Consider the following 22,142-nt stretch of genomic DNA (forward strand, 5'->3'; position numbering starts at 1 on the left):
TCTCTCTCTGCCCCTCCCCCGTTCATGCTCAGTCTCTCTCTGTCCCAAAAATAAATAAAAAACGTTGAAAAAAAAAATTAAAAAAAAAAAAAAAAAACTCCCGCCCCACATAATGGCTCTCTGTTGCCAGTGTTTGCTGTAAGCACCCTCCAAGTTCTTCACTTACTCACTTGACCAGGTTTTTCTATCTCTCATCTCATGGGCCTTTGATCTTTTGGCTTTGTAGCCCAGCTCCTATTACTGGCTTTAGATCCCTCTTTGTTTTGACAACCGATTGGAGCCAGTTTCTGTGTCCTGACCATTTCAGTCTATCCCACTAATCTCTTCTTGCGATCCACTCCATTCTTATGATTACTTTGCAACTCAAAATAAGAGACACTTCAGCTACAGACTAGTTCTAAAAACATCCTCCAGACTACGGAACTGTGCCTTGACCTCCCTATCAGTGTATAATGCACTATGTTGCAGAGAGATATAAAATGGTAGGGAAAGACCCCCTTCTACTGTGGACTGAAAAGACAATGATGCCTCAACCCATTCGTCACTGTACTCCCTTGCCTTCACTGTTTACACCCATAGCTTCCCCTGGCTGGATAAAGCCAGAAAGACTAACCCGACCTGGAATTCCTTTCATGTGTGCTGATGCAATTCCTAAAACACACATTGGGAGAGGCAGGCACAGAACTGAGGGCCAGCATCAGCCCAAAGTGGCTCAAAATAAATTACTTTCCAAATAGTTCAAAGAGATAAAGAAGGCAGACAGACTATATGGCTGGTAAAAATTTGGTGTCAAAGGCAGATGATGGATTTAGACCGCAGTTCACTGTATTTTTATGCTTTGAGTGATGGCATAAGTGTCTTCCTGTTATTCTTGGCAAGGCAAAAAACTCAAATTTTGCCTGTGGTATTTTTTTTCTTTCTTTTATTATTTTTTTAACTGTGGTAATGCGGTATTTTCCAAAACTGAGAAAAAGTAAGTTATCTTCTCTATTGCTCTGGCCAAAGAGTTATTCTTATGCTGTGTATTCTAAGACTTCTATGAATTAAATTAACCTTAAATTATGGTAATGCTCTCACTACTCTCTCTGGGATATGACTTCCCAATCTAGTGATTCTTCTTATTAACTATTTCTTTCTGATTCTGGTTTTCTTTTCTTCATTTCCAAAATTTCTACTCATACTTCTCTGAACTACATTCTTCTATATTGTGCTGTAATCCTAACATGGGTTATGACCTTCATGTTAAGAAAGGCACTTAAGCATTTCGTATAATTAATGTACTGAGAGTAGGGATAGGTATGTGTAAGGGAGAAGATGTTAAAGAATCTGAGTGAGGACTTCCCAACCCCCAAGAAGTGATATCTGTTTAAGGTAATCATTAGATAGTACCTTGAAAGGAAAATGAAGTATCATAGGCAGCTTGATGTATGAGTGAATTAGGATAGTTCCAACTTTATTATGATGGAGAGAGCAGGCCACTAAGTAGGCTTAGCATTTATTAGATCTTTATTGGATTTTTAGGCTATTATATAAGGTCTTTCTACTCGTTCTGTTGAACCTTGAACATTTTCTACCCCTGCATGAGCTCTAGTGTTGCTTAGCTCAAAGTGCCTCAGTAGTCATTCTTCTCTGGTAGTCTTACTTTGTCCAGCCTCATAGACTCTTGCCCTGAGCATGTGTAGCTTATGATTTGGCCAAAGTTTCAATATAGATTTCTGGAAGTGACAAAGAAAGAAATCCATGTTACCATTTCTATTCACCATTCTACTGGAGATCCCAGCCAATTGACTAAGACAAGAAAAATAAATAAATGACATGCATATTGGAAAGGAAGATATAAGACCATCTTTATTCACAGATGACATGGAAAATTCTAAGAAATCCTCAATCTAGTATAACAAATATATAAATTTAGCAAGGTCACAGGATGTAAGGCCAGTATACAAAACTTTAATTTTAATTCTAGATTCTAACATTGAGATTTGGAAAATAAAATTAAAGAAAACAATACCATTTACAATAGCTTCCAATAATATTATATACTTAGAGGCAAATTTAGTGATGTTTAAGTAAGACCTATACATGCAAAACTATAAACACTGCTGAAATTAAAGAGCTAAATAAATGTCGAGATATACCATGTTCATAGATTAAAAGACTCAATATTGTTTTGATATCAATCCTTTTGAAATTAACTTATGGATTCAAAACAGCAGTAATCAAAATCACCAGGCCTTTTTTTTTTTAATGAAACTGACAAGCTCTTTATAAAATCTTTAGGAAAATGCCAAGGACCAAGAAGAGTTAAAACCAACTTGAAAAAGAATAAACTTGAAGGACACAGACTGCTGATTTCAAGACTTAATATAAAGCTACAATAATCAAGAGAGTGTGATATTAGCATAAAGACAGGCAAATAGGTTAATGAGACAAAACAAAGAGTTCAGAAATCAACCCATAGTTTTCACTCAATTGATTTTTTTTTTTGAGAGAGAGAGAGCAAGGGAGCATGGAAGAGGGGCAGAGGGGGAGAGAGAAAGAGAGAGAGAGAATCTCAAGAAGGCTCCATGCTCTGTGTGGTGCCCATCACCAGGTTCAATCCCACAACTCTGGAATCATGACCTGAGCCGAAATCAAGTGTCAGATGCTCAACTACTGAACCCAGGCTCCCTGATTTTTTTTTTTAAACTAAGAATCCAGAGGAATTCAGTGGAAGAAAGTCTTTTCAATAAATGGTGTTGGACCAACTACTACTTATATGAAAATAAATGAGCCTCAACCTATACCTCAATTATTTTGAGATGGATCATAGACCTAAATATAAAAGTCAAGCATATATAGTTTCTAGGAAAAAAAAAAAACAAAAGGAAAATATCTTCCAGATGTTGGTGCAGGCAAAAATTTCCTAAACATGACCTAATAAACACTAATCATAAAACAAAAAATGTTAAATCAACTTCAGCAAAATTAAACATTTTGAAAGATTCTGTTAAGACAACCTGAAAACAAGCCACAGACTGGGAGAAAATATATTATGTGTATATATATTCTATTTTTTATATATTATTATTAATTTATATATACATACATTTTTAAAAGGACAGGATACTTGAACAAGCATTGTACAAGGAGATATACAAGTGGCCAATTTGCATATGAAAAAGTTTAAAATACTCTATCATCAGTCATCAGGGAAAAAAATGCAAATTAAAATCACAATGAAATACTGGAGCACCTGGGTGGCTCAGTCAGTTAAGCCTGGGACTTCGGCCCAGGTCATGATCTCACTGCTTGTGGGCTTAAGCCCCCACCTCAGGCTCTCTGGTGACAGCTTGGAGCCTGGAGCCTGCTTCAGATAATCTTTCTTTCTGCCCCTCCCCTGCTTGTCCTCTGTCTGTCTCTCTCTCAAATATAACATAAAAAAACATTTAAAAAAATCACAACGAGACACCAGTTGTTACTCATTAGAATGTTTAAAATAGAAAGACTGATAACACCAATTGTGGTGTTCATTCCAATGAATATGTGGAATGATCAAATTTCTAATACACTGGTGGTGGGAATATTATAGGGTAAAACCACACTGAAAACATTCTGGCAGCCTTTCATAAAGTCAAACATATACTTATCTATATTCCAGCAATTCCACTTTTTGGTACTTAACCGACAGAAATGGAAGCCTATATTTTAAAAAGCGAATGTTCAAAGCAAGTTTATTCATAATAGCTTAAAAACTGAAAATGCCCCAAATGTCCATTAACAAATGAATGAACAAAATGTCACGCATCCATAGAGTGTAATACCACCCATAACACGGCTAAGCCTCAGAGACATTATGCAGAGTTAAAAAAGCCAGACACAGGGGCGCCTGGGTGGCGCAGTCGGTTAAGCATCCGACTTCAGCCAGGTCACGATCTCGCGGTCCGTGAGTTCGAGCCCCGCGTCAGGCTCTGGGCTGATGGCTCGGAGCCTGGAGCCTGCTTCCGATTCTGTGTCTCCCTCTCTCTCTGCCCCTCCCCCGTTCATGCTCTGTCTCTCTCTGTCCCAAAAATAAATAAAAAACGTTGAAAAAAAAAAAAATTAAAAAAAAAAAAAAAAAAAAGCCAGACACAAAGGAATTGATAGTATTTAATTTTATGTAATGGTATTTGATTTATATTAAACTGTTCTAAAACAGTTAAAACAAATCTATGGTTCTCAGGGGTGGGGTAATGATTAACTGGTATTAACTGTAAGGAGGCAGGAAAGATATCTCTGGCCTGATTAAAATGTTCCATATCTTGGAAGAAATATGGGCTACAAGGGTGTATGCATTTGAGCAAACTCTTCAGCCCTTAAATTCTGTACATTTTACTTGATATAGATTATACTTTCATTTTAAGATTTATAATGAAAAAAAAACCTCATACTATAATTTTGTTCTTTGATCCCATCTCTTCCTAAATGCCTACTCCCCCTTTTTTTTTTCCACTCTTGATGAGTACTGGAGTATAAAATTAAACTTCATTTACTTACAAAACTAGTGACTATTTTTATTTAACTACAAGGACATATTGAGTAGCAGTGCCGGGCATTGTTATGTGTTCTGGAAATACAACAACGAATTTTTTCCCAATGACCAGCCTAGAGTCATCTCCAAAGAAGGCAATCTCACAGGGGCTTGAAAACCAGGGCCAGAGGAGAGAGAGGTGTTTGCCAGCCAGAGGGACTCTTAAAGGAACTCATTAAGGGAACTCTTAGTAGTTAATCTTAGTTGTGAAGATTAGAGTTTTGATTATGAGGTAAAATTAGACAAAATAACTACTGAACTAAATTTCATGAATAAAAAATCACATTTGAGAGTGACCACAAAACTCATGGGAACTGCTCTAGATTTCCGCCCAGAGGTGGGAAGCAGCAAACCCCAGAAAGACAATTTTATCTAGTGGTGTGGGTAAAAAATAAGGACTCTTCTTGTGCTGCTGTCAGCATGGATGGTGGCAGTTGACTTGCTTGTTTGAACTCTATCAAGATCCACTCTTTGAACATAATAATTATTTTCTGTTCATTCCTTATAGCCGCAATATTCAGTAAAACTCTCGGTAATAATGAGAGTATTCTAGAGCTGAGCTGTCCAATTTGGTAGCCACTAGCCACATGTGGCTATTGGGCACTTGAAAAATGGGGGTGGAGCAACTAAGGGACTGGATTTTTATTTTATATATAGCCACATGTGGCTAATGGCTACAACATTAGGCAAGTTATCCTCAAAAATACACATGTACTGATTGATGTAACTACAGCCCCCAATAGTCCCTAAAGGCATTGAAGTTCTCTGCAAAATGTTGCCTTGACTCTAGAAAGTGGATTAGTACTTTTTTTTTCCTTTTTCCGTGCAAATATACTTGACTTTATTGGATAGTACCCATTTTTAACCTCTGGATCTCAGTTTCAAGGGAAGCTCATAGCTTTTCTTTCCCCACTCCCTGTGAAGCCACTGGGCCTCATTGCTGAGGAGTCAAACATTTTTATAACACTCATTTGTTTCTTCAGCAATTTTTGTGTGTGCCTAAAATAGTGGGTAAGCCATTGGTGATCAAAATGGGTATAGGCCCCACCTTCATGGCATTTACGTCCTGCCTCTGAGGACTTTTTGCCCTGAGATCCCCAGGCAAAACCAGATCAAGCAATTCTATTCTGAACCTCAAGGAGACACTTGTATTCTTCTCCTTCTACTTCTTTATTCCTGCCCCTTTCTTTTTCTTGGTATCCATATACTAGAGCTAGTCTTCATGGATTTTATTTTTCTTCACAGTGGTATAATCTTTTTTAATGTTTATTTATTTATTTACTGAGAGAGAGAGAGAGAGAGAGAGAGAGAGAGAGAGAGAGAATCCCAAGCAGGCTCCATGCTGTCAGCACGGAGTCCAACGTGGGGCTCGATCCCACAAACCCTGAGATCATGACCTGAGCCGAAATCAAGAGTCAGATGCTTACCCAACTGGGCCACCCAGGTGCCCCCACAGTGGTATAACCTAAAGCAACATTTCTGCAGGCTTTTTGTTGAGCGATCAATTCATAAGACCATTAATTTTATATCAATTTAAAATTCAGTCATCAGAATTTTCAATAATCAGAAATCCTAGTATTAAAAGTTTTTGTTATGGTGATTACTTTATTTTAGGGGTATTATTTGCAAATTTTGTCAGCCCATGTATTTACCTCTTGATCGGTAAAGACAACCTGACGTGTAGGTCAGTCGATTCTTCCTGAACAAAGTGTAACACAGTAGATATAACGTGGGGTCCCAGGATTAGAATATTTGGCTTCAAAACCCAATTCTGCCTCTTGGTGACTGTGTGACCATAAATAAGTTAGCATACACTCCATCAGCACAAAGTATCGTTTCATCACATGCTTCTTTTCTTCCTTTTTTAGTTTACTAAATTAGGAAAAAAAATCAACTCACAGCTTGTTAGGAAGCAGAGCATTTGTTGACTCCCTCAGATAGTTCCAGATATTCCTAATCAACCCTGAGCCCCGGATGCTGACATCTCTCACTGAAACCAGAGCTGTGTCAATGGCCAAGTCTGCCAGCTTCATTTGAAATAGGCAAGAAAAAAGGTTCCAACCTTAATTTCCAAATAATTTCCTCATTGTTTGTTTCCATTTGGCAGTGGAAGCATTTCTTAGTTCTCTTATGTGTGTTATTTTGTTTTGTTCTGCTTAGTCTTGCTTTTCTCGGTTCTTAACAAATCATCGATTTCTTTCTCCAGAGAGAAAAGGAAATCCCCAAATGTGGAACAACTGAGACCTCTGTGAGTGACTACAGGGTCAGCTTAGCGTTCTTTTGGAAATCATAATATCGAGGCACCTGGGTGACTCAGTCAGTTAAGTGACCAACTCTTGATTTCAGTTCAGGTCATGATCCCAGGATCAGGGGATCAAGCCCCACACTGGGCTCCACGCTGAGCATGGAGACTACTTAAGATTCTTTTTCTCCCTCTCTCTCTGCCCCTCCTCTGCTTGTGCTTTCTCTTAAAATAAGATAAAATAAAATAAAATAAAATAAAATAAAATAAAATAAAATAAAATAATTTTAAAAATCCTAATATCTTAGGGCACCTGGGTGGCTCAGTAGGTTAAGCATCCAACTTTAGGTCAGGTCCTGATCTCCTGGTTTGTGAGTTCAAGCTCCACGTCTAGCTCTGTGCTGACTGCTCAGAGCCTGGAGCCTGCTTCAGATTCTGTCTCTCTTTCTCTCTCTTTCTCTCTCTGCCCCTCCCCCACTCATGCTCTGTCTTTCTCTCTCAAAAATAAAATAAACATTAAAAAAAATTTTTTTAATCCTAATATCTCATCCTCAATAATGCACATGGTGATACTACTGTCCCCACACTAACAGGTTCTGGCCATATAAATGCTGTATGTTGCTAAAATATATCACCAAAGCAAGTATTTGGCAATTATAAAATTGACATCGTGGAATTTCCAGTGTCAGTAAGAAAACTTTAATATCATTCCTCATTTCAGAACTTTGAAGTTGAGAACTTTAACTTGGAAGCCAAGGAACATCCGTGTGTAAGTTCTTCTCATCTCCCTGCACAGAGTGCTGAGAAGACACATGCTAGTCACTGTGGTTGAACCACACCCCCTTCCACACTCCACCACACTACCTCCGTCACGGCTTCCATCAAGATCATGGAACATTCTGCTGATCATTAGCCACTTGGGGGTGGGGGTGGGGGTGGAATATAATCATTAAGCTACAGAGAAACAGCATTCTCTGGCAAGTTTCAGTGAAGTTATTGTAGTGAGTCTAATTGGTCATTTTGTGATTTTCATGAACAATTAAAGCATTAGTGTTCTGCCTACATGGTTCAGGATTTAGAAATGGAGATTCTAAAGAAAAAAAGACTTATAACAGACTCCTTGATGAGCCACTCCACCTCTGAGATTTTTCTGCATTCATACAGCAAGTCACATTTGTGTTAATTACTTAATTTTTCTCTTTCCCACTAGACTGGGAGCCCAGAAAGAACAGAGACCATTTTGTTTGATGTTGTGTAGCCAGTGACTGGCACAGCACCTTGCAATAGGTCTCAATTCACATTCCTTTAATATGTAAATGAACAAGTGAGTAAACCAGTCCAGACTGGAATCAAAAGTTAAGATAAAAATTTAATATGAACACATCTTTCATGTGTTATAATTTTTGATGAGTTGTCGAAAGACTGGTGTGCAATGATATTTTATTATTATCTTTCTATTTTATTGTTTGCCTTTTCCAAAATTCCAACATATGAATCTTTCTGTAACTAATTTAAGTTGTGCATTGCTTCAGAAGCCAAAGGTGAGACACATATGTCAACCACATAAAGATAGACAGAAAAATATGGGACCTCTACCTTAAGCTAATAGTTCATAAAGAGAGATTCTTTCTTGTATCAGAATTCCAGCTAACAAATACAGAAGGAAAGACAGAATTGGAAATCACCATTTTGCAGATATAAGAGTGCTGATTCATAGGGGCACGTGTACCCCAATGTTTATAGCAGCACTATGAACAATAGCCAAATTATGGAAAGAGCCCAAATGTCCATCCACTGATGAATGGATAAAGAAGATATGGTTTTTATACACAATGGAACACTACTTGGCAATGAAAAAGAATGAAAGCTTAACATTTGCAGCAACATGGATGGGACTGGAGATTATTATGCTAAGTGAAATATGTCAGTCAGAGAAAGACAGACATCATGTTTTCACTCATATGTGAAAGTTGAGAAACTTAACAGAAGACCATGGTGGGGGAGGGAAGGGGAAAAATAGTTTCAAACAGGCAGGGAGGCAAACCACAAGAGACTCTTAAATACAGAGAACAAACTGAGGGTTGATGGGGGTGGGGAGCAGGGAGGTGGGTGACGGGCATCGAGGAGGGCACTGGTTGGGATGAGCACTGGGTGTTGCAAGTGATGAATCATGGGAATTTACTCCGGAAGCCAAGAGCACACCGTATACACTGTATGTTAGCTAACTTGACAATAAACTATATATATAATTTTATATAATTCATATCAATAAAGTATATCGATAATAAATTGTTTATATAAATAAATTTATATTAATAAATTTTTATATAAACATATTAAAAATAAAATTTAAAACACTTTATATGAATGGAAAAAAAAGAAATCGCCATTTTGCAAGCCTCAATGAAATAGCAGATGTAACCAATAATCATCAGTGGATACTAAAATCATTAGTTGAAAGGCTGAAAGGGAACATTATAACGGATGGCTCAGGCTGACAATACCAGAATCCATCAATCTTAATATCACAAAAAGAAAAATAGCCAGGCATGTCGTGGCTACTGGTACGATACATAAAACATTCACAATGCATCTGCCAGGTATTCTTGCCAAAAATCAAATCTGAATCTTATCAAGCCTCTAGATCAAATTTCCAGCTTACAGGAACTGCAGGGGACAGAGGAACACGTTAGTGACACCACAGAATGCAATAAACAAATCCAGGCCTTAGGAAATCCTACGCAACAAACAGACCAATTTCCTCCACAAATATATGACAAGAGGGAGAGAAGCCTATGGTTTGAAAGGGATTTAAAACATGTATCAATCGAATGCAAGTGTAAACACTTTTGGGTTCTGATTTGAACAGACTGCAAACAATAAATTTTAAACAATTATCAGGCAATCAAGAAAGTCTGAGTGTTGACTAAATACTTTATCATATTGAGGAATTATTTGTTAGTTTATTTAATGGTATTGGTGGGAATCTTTTACAGATACCTATTGAAGTGTTCGCGGAGAAAGGATATGATAGATGGGATTTGTTTCAAATTAATCTAGCTGGAGAAGATAAGAAATGTATAGTTAAAACATGTTTGGTCATGTTTGATACTTATTGAGGTTGGGTGATAGGTATTATAATGTTCTTGCTTCTTTCACATATGTTTTAATATTTCCATAATAAACAGTGTAAAAAAAGGGAATAACAAGCAGAAATGAATTTTTAAAACAATGCAGGATTGTGGTTCAGACTGCAGCTCTCTACTACTTATCAGCTGAGTAACCACAGTAATAAGTACTACAAAAAAAAAAAATCTTATTCCTCAGTTTCTTCATTCATTCAGTGGGCATAGTAATGGTCCTTGCTTAACAAAAGTTGCCAAGATTCAATGAATTAATACACGTAAAGCACTTAGAACTGTGACAGATACACAGTTTATATTGATACATGTTACCTATTTAAAGAAGTCATTTGGGGCGCCTGGGTGGCGCCCAGTCAGTTAAGCATCAGACTCGTGGTTTCAGCTCAGGTCCTGATCTCACGGTTCATGGATTGGAACCCTGCATCAGGCTCTGCACTCATGGTGCAGAGCCTGCTTGAGATTCTCTCCCTCTCTCTCTGCCCCTCCCACCTTCTCCCTGTCTCTCTTTTCCAAAATAAATAAATAAACTTTAAAAGAAATAAAAAATAAAGAGAGGTCATTCTAACCAGGAATTAATTTTGAAGCTCAACTGGAAAACTTTCCAACTCTAATCATTTGGTCATAGCTTCCTAAAGTCTTGAAATGAGTATGATTTTGAGACCAAATGTGAGCACAAAAAAAGAAAATTCGGCTTAGGTCTGCAAAGGTGGGAAAGTTAGGTGTGTGTGGAGATACTTACCAACTTTTCTGTGGTTCCAAGAACCAAAGATCAGACAAGTTTCATAAAACTACAGCACTGTGAAACTAGCTTTCCCTTTCTTTTATCGAGGAGAAAACTAGGGCCCAGAGAAGTCAAGTAACGTGTTAAAAATCACACAGCTGGCATTTCTACAGCCCATAGAATTCAGATCTCAAGATCCCAGTAAGACAAGTTATGTGTTTCTTACATCCCAACATCACATCTGTAAGGAAAGTGCATTCACCCATGAATCCAATTATGACTAGAGTCACAAGCTATCTTATTCTGGGATTTCCCAAAATCTTGAGAAAGAGAGAACGGAATCAGTGTGGTGGGGCTGAGGAGGGGTGGAGCAGACACCGGAACACCACTCCCTGGTTAGTAGGAAACTGAATCATTCCCCACCACTCATCTCTTTGTTTTGCAGAGTCAAGTTTCCAAAGGATTTTATAGGTCAAACCCTACACATTAGTGCCTATCACCATTTAGATCTCCGGTTTCCTTTATGGCCAGTGAGACCCCTCTGCATGGTCACTCCAAGAACTCAATAATGACAGGGGCAGGGATCATTTTTGAGGTCTGTTTGGAGGCATCTGAAAATATCACTCATTTGCCTTGAAATAAAGGAAACATTTGTTCTATTCGAGAGTGTCCTAACTGTTCACGAGGAACATCCAAAGTAAGCATATTCTTCCCCAAAAACAGTTTTCAAGAAGGGTGTATGTTTCTTGCATTGCCAAGAACAAAGCTTTAATCTGTGAGGCACTTGAGAGTGAAAGTGTATTTCAAAGACATTTTAAACTTATCTGTTAACAGGTCATTTCTTCTTGGGACATTTCAGTGGCTTAAATTGAAGAAATGTTCACAAGGAAATTAAAAATTGAAGTCAATTCAAAATATTGTCTTTAAAACGTACTGTTAAGCAAAACGGCCCTTCACAAAGGTCAATCAACCCTTTTCATGTATGCTCACCATGTAAATTTTTGATGGGAAAGAAAACTATGAACCAGTTACTGCTCTTAGAGGCCATTTGCACACAGGGAAGCACTTCATAAACTAAGCAGTAATTTTCACAAAGTAGTTTGATGTCTTAAAAACAGTTCTCTGTAGCAAATACGCTTGCAAAAGGACCACTGTTCTAGTAACGACTGAACTTACCTGTAGCCCCCTGGACATCATGTCTTTCCGTGTGCCTTTTCACATGCCTTTTTGGCTATTCTTTGCTAAAACTTAATAAGCAGTAATTTCTTAAATTACTTGCAATGTGGAATCTGAAACCATATCAGCAAACTTTTCATACTCTATTACATTAAAATCCATTTATCTTCTTGTACCCTGAGAACATCTTTCACTCATGTCTGATTTTGTGACATCATACATTGGTAATTTGAAACATATTGGCTTACCAAATCACATTTATTCATATCACCACCAATTTCATCAGAAAAACCTTTATGTATTGGGAAGCTGTCAAACTCAAGGTGGCGGACAAAATTTTCCAAGATTCTCATTTTCTTTCTAAACCTCTAATTTTATCATTGGCAACAGATACTTGTTTTCCCTGAAGTGACAAACTCACTTCACTTCTTTTTGAGAAAATGTCCTCCAAATACCTGAGTATGAATAATCACAGTGTTAAAAAAAGAAACGACACACCCAAAATGGACTCACTTGTGCTAAGCTGATGTCACCAAACCAAAACTTCATGCCTAACTTAATTGCTGTTTTAGTCCCCGCCCAGGAATACAATTTTAACTAGACAGCCTGGGATTCCCTGTAGCAACAGTTGAATAATCCATTTAATAGACCCTTTTGTCTCCCCCCAAAACATGTCCTGGCCCAAAATAATCCTTTTTTTAATTCATGACCTCCTTGTCCCACCCCTCCTCTGCCTTTAATTTTTTTCCCTTTTCTGTAGCTCTTTGGGGCTCCTTTCTGTGTACTAGATGGGATGTTGCCTGATTCATAAATCCTTTCATAAAGCCAATTTGATCTTTAAATTTCCGCAGTTGAATTTTGTTGTTTAACAGTAGTGTGTCCTTCCTTCCTTCAAGTAAAAAAAAAAGGTTTCATGAATAAAGGCGGAGAGCTCAGCTCACGACTCAAATAATCACATGTGTGCTTATCCTTAAACATAGTAAGCCGCCATATTTCATTATCTAGAGAGAAGTGCTTTGTGCGTCTTCCCATTTTGTTACACAGACTATTAAAAGGACACACACTAGCTTTGTTTTATTTTTCTTTTACTGTGAGTGTATGGTGGTGAAAAATACAGTGCTTGTTGGAACAGCGTGGGGTCCCTGTATTGATTATGTTAAAGGACTAGCAGTCTTATCTACCAATGCTTTTGACCATAAATACATTATTATGAAGATCATTTTGACCTCATGGACCCCCTGATAGGGTCTCAGAGGCCAACAAATCATCCGCTGATGACACTGAAAACTGCTGCTGTATAGCATATAGATTCTGACAGACTATAATCTGAAGTAAAAAAAAGGGATAAAGACTAGAGGAGAGGCGAAGAAGAAAAGGCTCTTAAAAAGAGCTTAATTCCTACTTGGGTTCTATCAAAAGTAACCTTTAATGGAAGATAGAAGAGAGTATCTTCAGGGCAGGCTACAAACTGATCCTATAGTTAAGCGGTAAATGAAGAAAGGAAATGTAAATAGATAAAAATCTAATACAAAATGAGAAATTACATTAAATATGACAAAAGCATTTTGCATCTGAAATGTGAAAAATACATTTGGAATTTCTACCATGGGAAGAAATTGGATGTGACAATTCTTAGTCAATCTAAGAATGACTTTAAGTTTTTGTAGAGTATTCAAGAACGATCATTCCTTTTTTGTAGAACTGCACATTAGCATTTCAAAGAACTGTAAAATCTGTGCCTTCAATTTACTGGCATTGGATAGCAACTCTATTATTAACCTCATAATTGGGGGGAAATTTCCACCAAAGTAATGTAACAGATAAGGCCAAGTTAGGTGCAAATATAGCTAGTTTGATACAATAGGTGTGTGGGCCAACCGGATAGCACAGTTTTGCACATCGATGTATCAAATATTCATCAAGAAAACTTGGTTTTGAAAAGAATTCTCAGATGAACCTTTGTCAGGCAGGTAATCACTTCCTATTTCTTTAAACGTTTACTGGTTGTCTTTTCTAAGCATAAAACTAAAGCCTTTTCCTTATAGAACACGTAGAAAGTGTTTTACATTTTTTCTGGGGGCAAAGGGGGAAAAGGGGATGAGGAAAGACACTAGAAAAATCATCCTTAATGCCACGTTACCATTTTGTAACTTATGGGATTTTTTTTAAGAGGAAAATACATATTCACTATAAAAAAATTTGTGAAAATTTAAAATTTACTAATAAAAGTTGGCATAAAGAAATAGGAATCATTAAAAAAAAAAAAATGGAAACCACTGTTAACACTTCCCTCTCTCTTTCCCTCCCTCTCATTAAGCCAGTTAAGCAGTTAAGCAGTCTGAACTCAGTAGAAATAAAAGCACAAAAGTGTTTTATATTTTTTCCTCATTATTGCCTTTAATGAGGCTAGGTTGCAACTTTATTTCCTATCTCATGCTGATATATAGGAGACGACACAAAGCTTTACCATTTTAATCTCACAGCCGGTATGGACTTCAGAGCCTCCTGCCCTCCGAGCTCCAGCCCTTGGGCCTGGACTCTACTGGAGAGAGTCATTCCTCCTTCACCATTTTCCACTCCTTCCCAACTACAGTTATTGCTAACATTCATTCACTGTGTTTTTGTCCTTTTTGCTTGTTCTTTGTCCATGTGAAAAGGTTAACGTTATCTAAGTATTATTTTATGTTTTAAAAAATTTTGTGATGGGGCGCCTGGGTGGCTCAGTCAGTCGACTTTGGCTCAGGTCATGATCTCACAGTTCATGAGTTCAAGTCCCGTGTGGGCTCTGTGCTAACAGCTTGGAGCCTAGAGCCTGCTTCAGATTCTGTATCTCCCTCTCTCTCTGCTCCTCGCCCACTTGCTCTCTGTCTCTTTAAAAAATAAATAAACATTAAAAAAACGCTTTTTTTAATTCTTTGAGCATAATTTTAATGCCTGCATATTAAACTGTCATATGGTTATTTGATACCTTTCCATTTTTGTTGTATTCAATTTTTTTTTTTTTTAATTTTTTTTTTTTCAACGTTTTTTATTTATTTTTGGGACAGAGAGAGACAGAGCATGAACGGGGGAGGGGCAGAGAGAGAGGGAGACACAGAATCGGAAACAGGCTCCAGGCTCCGAGCCATCAGCCCAGAGCCTGACGCGGGGCTCGAACTCACGGACCGCGAGATCGTGACCTGGCTGAAGTCGGACGCTTAACCAACTGCGCCACCCAGGTGCCCCCAATTTGTTTTTATAAATATGACTTCCATACATCGGATTCTTTTTTTTTTAATTTTTTTTAACTTTTTTTTTTAACGTTTATTTATTTTTGAGACAGAGAGAGACAGAGCATGAACAGGGGAGGGGCAGAGAGAGAGGGAGACACAGAATCCGAAGCAGGTTCCAGGCTCTGAGCTGTCAGCACAGAGCCCGACGTGGGGCTCGAACTCACGGACCATGAGATCATGACCTGAGCCGAAGTTGGACGCTTAACCGACCAAGCCACCCAGGCGCCCCCATACATCAGATTCTTTTTAAACACACACGCTTCATGTGTGTTGAAACCCCATAGCGTCCTTCTGTAAACCACCCCTACCCTACAGAATTCCAATGTGGCTGCAAAGGTTTTAGTTGAGTGTTGTGTAAAAAAGAATTTGGCTGGTGTTTGTCCCTGTCTGTCCTGGGAGGCAGCCTCCAAACACTTGGAATTTCCTTAGTGATAGGAGTGTCTTGTTATTCATAATGGACCCCTGAGTTTACGCTACCAAGGTGACTCACGGTGGGCCTCTAGATGGTTTCTGGCCGTGCCAGAATTGTCACCAGAAGGGAAGAGGGGCTGGAGATCTAGTTCAATCACATGATCAATGATTCAATTAATCATGCCTATGTAATGAAATCCCAATAAAATTCTGGACACAGAAACTCAACTGAGCTTCCTTGTTGGTGATACACATCAGTGTAGGGAGATATTCGTATAAGATTCAATGCAGCAGAGACATCGAGAGTGATATGCAGTGCAACTGTCACCAGTGAGACCTCAAGACCTGGCCTCTACTGCCCATCTGCTTGTACTCATTAACCTTTGTCTCACATTTTCCCCCTAAGCTCTCCTTTCGAGCTTTCCCCTTAACTCAAACAAATAAAACCTGAGGGGCACCTGGGTGGCTCAGTCGGTTACGCATCCAGCTTTGGCTCAGGTCATGATCTCGGGGTTCGTGAGTTCGAGCCCCGCGTCGGGCTCTGTGCTGACAGCTCAGAGCTTGGAGCCTGCTTCAGATTCTGTGTCTCCTTCTCTCTCTGGCCATTCCCCTCTTGTCTGTTTGTCTCTGTCTGTCTGTCTCTCTCTCTCAAAAACAAAGAAACGTTAAAAAAATTTTTAAAACACACACAAATAAAACCTGAAAACCAACCCCCAGTCCATAGCGACTGCCCTGACAAGACCTCTTGCAGGCACAGACCACCCAGACTGGTTGAGCTAACCTGACTCACACTTGCCTAGATGGACCATGGAATGACCTCTGGCATGACCTACAATTACCTTTACCTCATTATAATACTAAAATCTCTGCCCAAGGAGGAGCCTCAGCCTCATTTACATCACATACAATGTACGTCTAAGCATGTTTCGTTAAGGCACATACATGACCTTATGCCCACTTCTACATAGGATGACAAGGTTTCCTTATCTAAATATTCATCCTAACCCGAAACAAAAGAAACCCATTCACCCTCTCTTGGAGAGTCACAACTTTGGAAGCCATTCCCTGTGATCTCCTTACTGACTGCACATACAAGTTTACTTATGGATAGTAGGAGTATGAGTCAATTTTCCTAGAATGTTAGCTGAAGGGGAGAAGGTAGAATACAGAGGTTTAAGGAAGGGGATTTGAATGGAGGGCCATGCATGCTTATATGCTGACTGGAAGGAAACAATTGAGAAAGAATACAAAAGGGAGAGGATGCTTGATGAATCAAATTGCATTGGGATAAGAGTCCAGGTAGTTAAATTGGTTAAGCAAAGGAAGTAGGACAACACTTCTCTGAGACAGCGAATGCTTCTCTGTAAGTGTTCATCAGATTGCGTTTATTCACTGCCATTAAGTAGGTTGCTTAATCCAGTCCAGGAGAATATAACTCAATGCCTGGCTATAAGAACTGCTCCAGTGAGTTATTGTAAAAGACAACTTCAGCTGCCTCTATTTTGACCTCATCTTTTCTAATTTCTTCTTTCCAGCTTGTCCCTTGACTCAGGCAGAAGACCCCGAGGGCAAAGCATTCCGATGGGAAACAAAACTACCCCCTGCCCTGAGCCAGCAAGATGCCACCAATGACTGACTTCAAGGCAGTGACTGATTTGACTTTCGTTGCCTACCTGCAGGCACTCACTCACCTTTGCCCCGCATTTTCTTATATAAACCTGGAAGAATTTTCAGCACGTTGGAGAGTCTTTGAGCCTGTAGCCGGCTATCTTCCTGGTGTTGGCCTCATTGAAATAAATTCTTTTTTCACCAGCCCTTGTTTCTCTGCCTTTGGATTTTGTCAGGGGTGAGCGGGCAAGCCTGGTCTGTTGGCAACCCGAGGAGTCAGGAGCTCTTGCACCCCAGAGCCCCCACTACAGTTTTAGTTGCTACCGACAGCCCACTCAGTCAGATGAGGTGACGTATGCATCGTCCTAAGCCTGGAATCTGTCAACATGTCCAGGACAGTTCTGGTTGTCTCTCCCCACCAAACTAATTCCAAGCTGCTTCGGGCCACCAGGACCTTCTGGTTTCCTTTGTTGAGTTCTACTGAGCATGGGGAGCAGTAAAGCAAATTATCCAGCCGAGACCTATTTGCCCTGTGAAGCTGCATTCTAATAATTTTCCTAGGGAATGTCACTTCTTTGTGTGCTATCTGGGATAGGAAGGATTAGTAACTCATTCTCTTGGTACATGGAATCATGTTTTAAAGACCCACTGGAGGGGCGCCTGGGTGGCGCAGTCGGTTAAGCGTCCGACTTCAGCCAGGTCACGATCTCGCGGTCCGTGAGTTCGAGCCCCGCGTCAGGCTCTGGGCTGATGGCTCGGAGCCTGGAGCCTGTTTCCGATTCTGTGTCTCCCTCTCTCTCTGCCCCTCCCCCGTTCATGCTCTGGCTCTCTCTGTCCCAAAAATAAATAAAAAAAAATGTTGAAAAAAAAAAAATAAATAAAGACCCACTGGAAATAGTTTTGGAAAACACTGTGATGAGTTAAGTGTAAATGAATCAGAAACATAAGGATTGGCTTTCCCTGGAAACATAAATGGGCTGAAAAATGAAGGGAGGGAAAAACATCCACCAGAGGTCCTTAAGAAAGCATTGGAATGTGTTGCCAAAAAATGACAACCTGTTTTTCCAACACTCAAATGCCATTTGAATTCTCTGCCTGCCTTTCCTTCTCAGGCACCTGACGAAAAGTGTTTGATAGTCAGCTGCTTTCCTCTACCCTGAAGTATGACTTTATTCATTCAATTAACTAGGTCCAGTCTTTCTTCCCATTACACAAACCACAGGGACACCTAGAATAAGGCAGAGGGAGGCAGGCGATACTCTGGAAGTACTGAACCTCTGATGAGCCTTTGCTCACCGGCTTCTCAAAGGGCCAGGGCAAGATGATGTTACCGCCCAAAGTTAACAGGAGGAAGCTTCCATCCGTGATAAAGCCTGCTTTTCTTGAGGTAAGAGGGTGCAAGGTGTGCCCTTTGCCTGCTGGTTCACTGGTACCATTCATCCTGTTGAGAATAAGATCCTTCCTTTCCTAGATGCCATAATCACGGGAAAAAGAACAGTTGCTTTCTGAGCTTGAGGAACGAAGTGTTATCAGTTGGCTTTGGTGACATAACAAACTGCACAAAACATGGTAGCTTAAAAGACCAAAGATTTATTATTTTTCAATATTGATGGTTTCTCAATCCTTTGGGTTGCCTGTGAGATTCTCCAGGTCTGGGATGGCTCAGCTGAGGCTTGATGGTCTAGGATGGTTTCACTTACATCTCCGGGTTGTGGGTAATTTCTATCGTCTAGTCTATTAGGTGTATGGGGCATCCAGTGATTTTTTTTTATATGGGGAACAGTTTTTGACCCACATATTTTTTCTTTAATGTTTATGTCATTAGATTCATGCTGTGCACAGTTTCGTATTCTGATTTTATTTACTAAAAAATTACACTGTTAGAGTTTCCTCCATCTTGAAAAATTCTCCAAAACAAAATTTTAACAGCGGCACAGTATTCTTTGGTTTTAGGTATGCCTCATAATTGAGTTAACCATATTTCTTTTGTTGAGACTTACATTATTCCTATGTTTCGCTGTATAAATAACACTGCAACGAAAGCCTCTGTAAACAAGATTTTGAACGTGTCTCTATCTCTCTTAGATCTTTTGAAGTGGGATTGTTGTGATATCACAAAGTAGGAACTCTTCCAAGGGTCTGGATTTATGTCTCCTAATTTTGTGATAGGAGGTCCAACCATGTCCCCACAGCATTGAATGACAACATCCCATGCTGCTGGGGACACACGTTTTGATAAGCAAAAAAAGATGGGGAGAGCTATGTAGTCATTTTCATCATTTTGATTATTGGTTGAACACTTAGAATATATTTACTGGCCTTTTCTTTTTCAGTAAATTGTATCTTCATGACCTTTGAATTTTTTTTTAAAGTTTATTTATTTTTGAGACAGAGAGAGAGAGACAGAGAGACAGAGAGACAAAGCGTGTAGGGGAGGGGCAGAGAAAGAGGGAGAGAGAGAATCCCAAGCAGGTTCTGGGCTGTCAGCAAAAAGCCTGATGTGGGGCTCAATCCCATGAACTGTGAGATGGTGACCTGAACTGAAATCAAGAGTCAGACTTGTAAACAACTGAGCCACCCAGGTGCCCCTCCATTATTTTTAGACTCAGATCTTTTTCTATTCAGGTCAGAAATTTGCTCATATTTTCTGCTGTGATTTTTTAAAAGCATTCATCTCTCTTTTTTTTTTTTTAACGTTTTATTTTATTTTTGGGACAGAGAGAGACAGAGCATGAATGGGGGAGGGGCAGAGAGAGAGGGAGACACAGAATCGGAAGTAGGCTCCAGGCTCTGAGCCATCAGCCCAGAGCCTGACGCGGGGCTCCAACTCATGGACCGCGAGATCGTGACCTGAGCTGAAGTCGGCCATTCAACCGACTGAGCCACCCAGGCGCCCCAGAATTCATCTCTTTAATCCAACTTAAATTTCTGTTGCTGTCCCCTGAATAACCAGTTTTGCCTATACTCTCTGTTGTCTAATCCATACCTTCTCCAGAGCCTTGTAATGCATCTTATGTCATTAAAAAAAATTATCATATCCAAGTGTCCACTCAGCATCTCTACTTGAACATCTGCATAATGAACGTATAAAACAGGCCTCCTTTTCTTCTGTACCATCCTTGCTCCCATCCCTCCCAGGCTTCCCTGTTTTACATAATGGCGCATGCATTCTTCTATTTGCTCATGACTTCTCTCTTCCTCTCACACCACCACATCTAATCCCCTCAGCTAATGCAGAAGCCCTACATTGAAAACAGTCAGAATCCAACCACTCTTCCTACCGACACTGCTTCCACTCTGCTCCAGCCCCATCACCTCTTGCCTAAGTTATTACAGCCATCTCTTACCTGGTCTGTGTAATTTTGCATTAGGCTAACTTCAAGAGTGTTCTCCAAACAGCATCAGAAAGGTATGTTACATCTGTCCTTCCTCTGCCCAAAGCTCCCAATGGCTTGCCCTTCCCAATGGCGTACAATGGTGAGGTCCTTACCCTAGCCTGTGGCATCCCCCTCTTAACCTCTCCTAATGCTTGACCTGTCTCTCACCTCTGTCCAACTATAGTGGTCTCCTCGCTGGTCTTTGAGCAGTGCAAGCATGTTCTGGCCTTAGAGCATTTATACTTGTTCTCTCCTCTACCAGAAGTGCCCCTTGGCCAGGTAGATGCATGGCTCTCACTGTCACTCCCTGTAGGCCTTTGGGTAAATATCATTTTCTCACCGAAGCATTTGCTATCCACACTCTTTAAAACTGCAAACTACACTCACTCCTCTTATGCCCCAAATTTCTGTCTCTGCTTTTACCTCGTTTTACTTTGTAACACTTAGAACTAGATGGCATACTACCATTTGTATTCATTTACTTGTTTATTGTCCATTTCCCCACACTAGAAGGAGACCATGAGAGCAATAAAGTTTCTTTGTTTCGCTGGTAAATCTTCAGTCTCTAAGTTTTTGTATTCATAATCCCATCAAAGCGTTCTTTGAGGGTTTCATTCCTTAATGCTCAGGCGGGAAAAAAACAACTCCAGGTGTTTAAGTAGATCATAGTTTTCAGAGTCATTTTTTGTTTGTTTTTATTGAATGTAGATGAGTTTCTATGTTTTCTATCTACTTTTGAAATTTGGTAGTATAAAAGGTGAGAAAAATTATTATGTAATGTTCTGTGCCCTGCATTTTACCAAAAGTCTTTTAAAAATAAACACTTGGTGTTAGAATATTACAGATTTTTCATATTTAAAGACTTCCACGGGAGAATCTTGTCCTTTTGCAACACTTCTCAAATTTCGCTGTATAATAGGATATAACAAATTGTGTGTTATAATTGTTTATGGACTTTCCTCTTTTTTTCCCATTTCCCGGCACAGGAATTTCATTCTAAATTCAATTATCTGTTCTAAGAATTACCATGTCTAAATGAAAATGTTGTATAACTAGTTGCCCCACCCTCCTCCCAAATTTCCACATCTCTAGAAGGAGAACTTACAAAACTAGGGCCTATGATTTGGGTAATTTTCTTCAGTGCAAAGGTGGGAAGGGGAGTTCTTGTTTTGTTTTGTTTTACCAAAACTTGGCATAATTATTTGCTGTAGTCTTGAAGAAGTTTTTTTATTCATTAAAAGCCAAGTTTAAAATGATTCAATAAGGGGCACCTGGGTGGCTCAGTCGGTTAAATGTCTGACTTCGGCTCAGGTCATGATCTCAGCTTGTGAGTTCAAGCCCCATGTCGGGCTCTGTGTTGACAGCTCAGAGCCTGAAGCCTGCTTCGGATTCTGTGTCTGTCTCTCTCTGCCTCTCCCCTGCTTTCTCTCTCTCTCTCTCTCTCTCTCTCTCTGTCTGTCTCAAAAATAAACAAGCATTTAATTTTTTTTTTAATTTAAAAAAAGTAAATAAAATTGCTAAATGAAATAAGACACACAGTAGAACTGAGCTCTGATGCACATGCCATGGCTGGTGCCACCTGCTGCTTTCCAGTTGGGTTTTCCATTAGGTATGGTTTTCCACTAGCCATATTTTTAGCCTCA

At 39.4% G+C, this 22,142-nt stretch overlaps 1 long non-coding RNA gene across 1 annotated transcript in view; it reads left to right on the top strand.

The window, feature by feature from the left end:
• The window catches only part of LOC131495452 (uncharacterized), a 34,114-nt gene extending 16,788 nt beyond the window's left edge, over window positions 1–17,326 (top strand). The window contains exon 3 of the long non-coding RNA XR_009253953.1: window positions 17,050–17,326. This is a non-coding gene — a long non-coding RNA (uncharacterized LOC131495452). The remainder of the gene's footprint in view (window positions 1–17,049) is intronic.
• The last annotated feature ends 4,816 nt before the right edge of the window (window positions 17,327–22,142 follow it).

The sequence above is a fragment of the Neofelis nebulosa genome, chromosome 15, assembly GCF_028018385.1.
Source record: "Neofelis nebulosa isolate mNeoNeb1 chromosome 15, mNeoNeb1.pri, whole genome shotgun sequence".
In the NCBI taxonomy this organism is placed as follows: Eukaryota; Metazoa; Chordata; class Mammalia; order Carnivora; family Felidae; genus Neofelis; species Neofelis nebulosa.